The sequence below is a fragment of the Lissotriton helveticus genome, chromosome 12 (genome assembly GCF_964261635.1).
Source record: "Lissotriton helveticus chromosome 12, aLisHel1.1, whole genome shotgun sequence".
NCBI classification, from domain to species: Eukaryota; Metazoa; Chordata; class Amphibia; order Caudata; family Salamandridae; genus Lissotriton; species Lissotriton helveticus.
Window position 1 is genome coordinate 430,767,840 of NC_136073.1, and position 7,931 is coordinate 430,775,770.

Here is a 7,931-nt window from a genome sequence, read left to right on the forward strand (position 1 = left end):
AATGTCACCAGATGCTGATTTTGTGAATGGAGATTTGCAATGTTTGGCTCTGATTGTTTTTGTCCCCCTACATTCTGTTTAAGTTTCCAAAAAGTTGTGGTGGGGCCTGATATGCCTGAACTGGCAGCCAAGTATATTAGTTTTCTATTTTGAACAGTGGCTGATGTTATGAGAACTATGAAATGTATGCCAACGTAAAAGGCAAGAGTCACAAATAAGAAGAGTTGTGCAAATGCACTTGATCCCTGCAGAGGTAACTCTAGACACCTAGAGCCCCCACACTTCATAACGTTTGCCCAAATGCTAGGATTATATGGAGAAGGGCAACAGCATGATCATGCAGAGGGGACTGGGATTGTATCAGCTGGTTACACAGACATTAGCTTAGACTAACTAGAAGCCAGCTATGTCTGCTGAATACCTATGCAAACAAGCTGTAATATTATTCAAACAACACATGCATCGAAAAGTTAACTGATATATCTGCCAATTTTGATGATCTCTCACGTGACTGAATCCTGTTTATCTTCCAGTAGGAATGTCTTCACAAGTGATCGGGGGAACCAAATAGTTTTGCTTTTCTTCTTTCTTTTTGAACATATTGTTTTTACTAGTGAGAAATGTTCTCTACTAGACTTGATATTTTCACCACAATATATGTTTCCTGTCAGAGTTTTTGCTTTTAAATCTTTTGTGTGGATTATTTCTCAAATGGGGTGATTAATACTTCATTGAATTTTTTCTTGATTGACTGAAATGTCACGGGTTAAGGTTTTGTCATTAATCCCTAGATCAGCTAATGTAGCTTCTTAAAACTGTCAGTTCTACAACTTTGCTTAGATTTCTAGCAACAATTTTTAGGGCCTGCAATCCAGAGTTCTTATGAATAAATTCCTGATATTCAGTAAAATTCTCCAAGGCACCTACATGATCTACTCGGTCATTTGTTCCACCAATATAGTAACAGAATGCTTCCCACAGAAGAATGTAGACTACAACATTAGGTTTGCTCATAGAATCTTCTGGGAAAGGGCAGGTGAAAAATGGAGTGCGGTTTGGATGTATGTTCTTACAAAATGACTGAACAAATCTCTATTAGAGTAGGAAACCATGGAAAATATTATAGACATACTTTTTATTCAGAACACTCATAGCTGTAGCAGTCACTTAATAATCCACCAAACAGTAGTCTAACACCACATTTGTATATATTGCATAAGTTTTGTCAACTTTAGTTAAAAATATAATTTATAAGTGCAGCATCAAGCATATTGTGACAGGTGACTAATTGGTAAACATTCATAGTCCAACCACTTATTTTATACTCCACAGACCGCAAGCATTGCTATGGGTATCTTTTCTTAACTAGGAGTGTGGAGTGCTGTTTGTGTAATCTTGTAAATGCAGATGTAGCCATGACAAGTGGAATAAGGTGATACAGTAATACAAAGTACAGTGAGAATGAGTGTAACCTTCAAAACTGTAATCCTTCAAATCTTCCGAAAATTTACTGGGCGGAATTAGGTATGAGATGCATTAATAGTAAGGGCGGGCAGAGAACTCCGCTCCACCAGTGGAGTGTGCGGAGATTTGCCTGCTCCGCGCTCCGTTGGGAACGCGGAGTATCCGGCAAAACTCCGACTTCGCAGCGGAGCGGAGTTAGCCAGCCCCCCCTGGTAAATAGGCTCCCGCCCTCCACCCCCTTAATAAAAAATATTTACAAACCAATTTAAAATTAAATAAACACACTTACCTGTACTACAGTGTCCCTGGCTGCCCTCCTCCTCCTCGCCGTTTCTCTCCTATGTCGGACATACATCTTGCGAGAACTGTTCATGCATGCATGCATGTGCATATCTTGCAAGATGTACATCTGACATAGGAGAGAGACGACGAGGAGGAGGAGGGCAGCCCGGGGAAACTGCAGTACTGGTAAGTGTGTTTTTATTTCTTATTAAATGTATTTGTAAATATTTTTCATTAGCGGGATGGAGGTGGGTGGCGAAGCGGAGTTCCACTGAGTTTTTCCCCAACTCCGTGGACCTACGCGTAGTCTCACTGTGCCAGCTCCACCCTGGGTTAATTAAAAGGTATAAATCCAGTTAAACGGGAAAATGTTTTTATGGTTTGTATTTTTCTTTTTATTGTTTTTCCACTATCACGTTGTTGTAGCCCAAGTAACATTTTTGTAACTAAGGTAGCCAACACGTGTTTCACTTTATTCAGGCATGCAGGACTAGGGCATTCTTCATAAACACATTCTAAGATAGTTATACAAGTTGTCCGTAATCACAAATGTGTTGAAATAGAAGTGTCTATCAATGGCACGAGGCATTAGTCTCTGCGGTCCTGTAGAATGACATCATCAGTAGAAAGTGTTTGTACAGGTTGTTCACATGCAAAAGAACAATTAAATTCAGTGGTCCATATTAAGCGTGCTCTGTATAGGAAGTATTTCCTGAATTATATGTTGGATTGTTTTGAACTGACTAGTTATCAGTACGTTTTCTGAATCAAGGGTACCATTGGCACAAGTTCACAGCATTAAATCATGGGATCATAGAAGTTTTTTTTTTATTTAAACCTGTGGTTCTCACTATTTTGACTTATGTGGATCCCTGTGAATCACTACTGGAAGCCATGGACCCTGATCGTAGCAATTTATATGATTCAAATCTCTAAACTAAATAACACACAAATATACAGAAACAAATATACATCAAACATACAAAATATGAAACATTTATTGAATTTGTGAACATTTGTGAACAAATAAATAAATAAAATTGATTTTTTTTTCTTTATGGGAAGGTTGAGCTTTTCCAAATGTGGTTCTCTTTCTATAACACAAGACAAAGCAAAATGTTAGGCTCTTAGTCTTTCTTGCACCTAAAACTCTTGTTTTATCCGTAATACCGGTACTTCACTTGAGGCCACCAACCGTTCACACTAGATTCTGTTTGCTGTACTTGTGCTACTACCAAGAATCTAACTAAGGATACTAACTTATTTTTTAGCCACCAATTTCAAATTCCTTCTGTACACAGACTATTTAAAATATTCAGTTTTATACACGCACACACACACACACACATATATATGTATATATATATATATATATTCGCAGACCCCGTGAGTCGTTGTTATGGACCGCAGGGGTTAACGCACACCAGGTTAAGAACCACTGAACTAAATGGATGCAAGAAGATATCAGTGAACTAATCTAGAAGAAGTTTGATAAATGAAAGCATATTGACGGGGTTCCTGAGTCTGCATATACCATAACCTCAGTTTCTAGATGACGCTCTTTAGGTCCTACCTGTCAGGCATCCAGCAGTAAAGGTTATGCATATAGCATAACATGTCACATTGTTGAATAGATGCGACTGTCACTTTTTTTATAGTACAGACTGATAGCAGTAGCGGCAAGACATTAAATGCTTCTTTTCACTGTGTTTTGTAGCAGTAAGAATCTAGGTCTTATCGAAATAATTAAAGTTGTATTTATATTGCTCCAAAGGATATCACTGACATGCGATTCTAGGGTATGTCTTCTTTACCTTTGCATTCTCGTTGGATAGACTGGTGACATCTTTAATCCTGGAAATAACCCTGGAAATATGGCTGTTATCGCAAAGCTAAAGCCATGTTTCAGCAAGGGAATGTTACATATGCGTTGTTCGGGATGTTTCAGACACTTACTGAAGAAGCACACACGTTTGTTTAATTGGAAAGAGCAACAAAATGTTTCTTGGCTCTTAAGAATAAGGTGAATATTAAATACAGTGCCCACACTTGACCTATGATCCTAAATTGGAGGTGAAATGACATACAAAGTGTAAGGGTGATATCTAATGTCATTGTCAGGTCCACCGCAATAAATTGTCACCATATGCCTATTGTGAGTCCACCCGCCTCCTTCTCCCAGCCATTCTACCTTCCACTCCGTCTTTCCAGCAGGACATGGTCACAATTTAGATCAATTTCCTGCAGAAGGAAGTGGGTGAGCTATTTCTGTAGAAGAGGTAGGATGTAAAAGGAGAGATGCTTGTACTGGTAGCATCATCTGCTCTTCACTAGAACTTGAGATGTGGTGTAGTTCTGGTATCTACTAACTACATTCAGAGCTCTGTGATTGGTAGCCGGACTCCTAATGTTGAAAACATATGTGCTATATTAACTTATATTAATATCACTGTTACTCCAGGCTAATAGACGTTAACGCATTTTATGTTATCAGCTAGTGAGATAGCTCAGGGGATTAATATGCCCTTAGAAGAAAGCAGTTAAGAGCTAGAGGGTGGAATACAGACAGGGGTGACACATCCTTTGGTGCTTCTTAGGTTGGTAAAATAACTACTATTAGGTTTGGTTTGGAATCCCAATAAAATGGCAAAATCTAAAGTGAACACTATATACAAAAGCTATTTTATTTTATTTTTATTTTAAGGCCTTGTTTATAATGTCTCCAATGAACATATATTCTTCTCAAACATTATACTGTCTCTTTATGAGGGATTATAGCATGCAGTTTAAACTGAATTTCCTAGTGAATACATGCTACATTTCTTGACATCTTTTTCTGAAATCTATTCCTTGGGATATTGTTGAGTGACACTTGCATTTTAATTTTAAATGCAATTTCTATCCTTATTCAGTGCGGATGTTTAGAATTTATACGGCTTTGAGCTCTGCTTACTGTTAAAATAGTTCACAATTCTGCCAATCTAGGTTTCTCAAATATCCATCTAAGTGGTCTTCATGAACTGAACACTACTTATAATCAAAAACAAGATGAAATACACAAGTCAAGCTACCATTTTACTGTGTTAGGTTGCCTAATCATAAAAGTTTTTTACCATACACCTAGGGCCCGATTCACAAAGGTGCTTACGTGTAGTAAAATTACGAGAGTGGAGTCTACGTATACATGATTGAGTCTCCACTCTAGGGGTGGAATCTCCACACTGCACATTGCAGAGAGTTTCGCTGTGTGGAGATTTTGCCTCAAATGCAGAGATTGCGCCATGAGTGATGAGACTCCGCACTCGTAACTTTACTACATATAGGTACCTTTGTGAATCGGCCCCTAGTGAATGACTACAGGGGTGGTGTCACCCACTCTGAACCATTATGTTGAAATGTGTCCCAGAATGAGTTAAGTCTTGAATCTTAAATGCATGATTAGGTTTTACGCATCTGCATGTAAAGAAACGTTTTGTATCCTACAGTATGTGTTCACACAAAAGAAACACTTTTATTAGGGTTTTGCAGTGGTGTGAGTATGCTGTGGTATACATGTATTGGGAAACACGTTATGTACATATGAAATAGACATTACAGGCAAAACATATGTCTTACAAAGATTTTGAATAACTATTTTTGTGCATTTAATTCCTAACCACAAATGTAATTGCTGAGTTACAGCAGACAGGTATGAGAGCCTTATGTCTCATATTTTTGCGTGGGATGTGTCCATTATTCAGGCAAGTTCTCAAGCCCTGAAGAAGAATGTTGACCTGTACAAGTGTAATAGTCAACCAAAGCATGTTGGCAGTCATATGTTGTTAGGTGTATCATCACTGCTCACCTTTGCACCATGCAGATCTGTTTTTAAGGCATACTAAGTGTACCTATAAATGAAAGGACATCTTTTGAGTATACTCCTAGGTATTTTTAACACAATATCTGGATTCCAGTGATTGTCCTGAAAACAAAGAATATCTAAGAAATCCCACTTTTGGTTGAGTCCACTAGAGTGGTATTATCCTACTCTTGTGTGGGGGGGTCACCAGGAATGAAGCATGCTATTGTAAGTTGTTGGTGAGGAGACGTCGCAAATATCTGTTTTGATCCTGCACTTTATGACTTTATTGAGTGAGCGTAGAAACTTCACCATAGTCCATTTAGCCCTCAAGCATTCTTTGTGATTTCTTTGCTCAATTTGGAGGACGTGCTTGGGTTTTCATCCTCTATCTCTCTCAGTGCGATTGCATGTGGCATAATACCTCCTCTGCAACCCACTCCCTTTGTGACAGCCCTCAGCAATTTAAAGTTTACTTTGGCTCTTAGATAGGAAATTCCCTTTGTAACAGGTGATATAGTGACCTATATTGAGATCTGTAATAATTGTAGTGTAGGTATACTCATTCAAATTGCTCTTTGAAATGAAATCAAGATAGTGTATTATGAACCATCTAGTAGTTAGTTTAATGAGGACCTTCTTCAGCCAAAAATAATTCTTGCACACGTATCAAGCGAATCTGTCAGTCTAATTACTGTACTATTGCATAACCACTGAATCTTGCTGCACTTAAATGCTATGAAAAACTAATGAAATCTCAGGAGCTATTATGCTAGTAGAATTCCTAATGCTTCCAATGATTGCAAGGACGTAATTAATTATGTAAGGTTGCCTCCTTTTGGTGCTAGGCAGCCACAAGTGCACCAGCACAAGAGACAGCAAAACTACACCATATCTTTGAAAATATGGAGCTGCTCTGCTCCCTCTCTATCATGCAATGCAGCGCAGCAACTCCACCTGATGTTCGGCTTGTGCACAATGATAGTAAATATGCCCCCAAGTACCTATCTCAAAACACTTTTGTTGACCTCCATTGGCTTCACACTGCCCAAAAGTCACTCTACAAGGCTCTAATCATCTGCTATTGAGCAGTGCACACAACCGCCCCAGTATGTTTGCAAACTAGATTACCATACAACACACTTACAGGTACAATCTTGGCTCCTCCTGGAGCTTACTTTCTGTACGAATTGTTTATAGGCCCAAATTAGGAGGCACAGTATCTCTTTAATTTTACACCCAAATCTTGGAATATGCTGCAGCTTATCATTATAAACGTCTGCTTTTTACGACAAACTTGAAAACAAGTTTTCACCTCTGGGCAATTATCACCTTATGAGATTGTAGCCTAGCGTTGGAAGTAGCTGTCACCAGTCATAAGAAAATGATTATCCTCAATATTTAATCTTTCTGACATTTATTGTTTCCAACGATTTTGGCTAATCATAACATTAGGCCGGTATTACATAAGAATTAGTGCCAGCTGTAAAGTATAGCTCCACCTCTCTTGAGAGAGAATCACAGAGGTAGGCCCGCCATGCATTACCACTCTATGGAGCTGCCATTAGGGTTAACTATTACCTGCATAATCAGCATCAAAGTATAAAAATACAGTGGGCACACTGCCCCTAGAAGAAAATACAAAATACCACTGAGGTAAATGTATCACCAGGCACTAAAATATTTGGGATAGGCATAGTCGCACAGCACACATATATTTTTTGCAAGTCTGTTTATTGGGCACTCTCTATTTTTATCATCTGTTTAGAAGTATAAAGGATTGTTGTAGCTTCACGCACTGGAAACCCAAAATATGTATTACTTGTATTTTATTTATATATTATTTTTGTCTAACTCTACCATTCTTACTCAAATAGTCCTCCGATGGATCTTGTTCTGTGCTGAAAGGGACTGGATATTCGGAGGATGAACAATTATCAAATGAGGACCAGGAATAAGATAAGAGCTTTGGTCAACATTATCTTTAACTTTAGAGAAAACAATCAATAAACTTTAAAGAATATCAATCAAATGAGTTACCCAGAGGCAAATAATAAGTCAGAATCAGCCGAGTTTAGTTAAAATGTAGAAGTTTAGTTGTTCATTCAACGGTAAGAACATTAAAGTAAATATTATACAATCCTAAATTAAACTCAAAATAGGTTTAATAAAGCAATCTCAAACTCTGCGAGATCCAAGGGCAAAGTGAGGAATCATTTTCAGCCGATGGAGAGCTGTGGATAACTCTAGCAATCTGTTCAATAGGAAATCAGTTGAGCCTCATACATACCCTTAGGGAAGTTCAGAATATTCCAAGTGACCAGTTCCAGTTCGTTAAAGGTAGAAA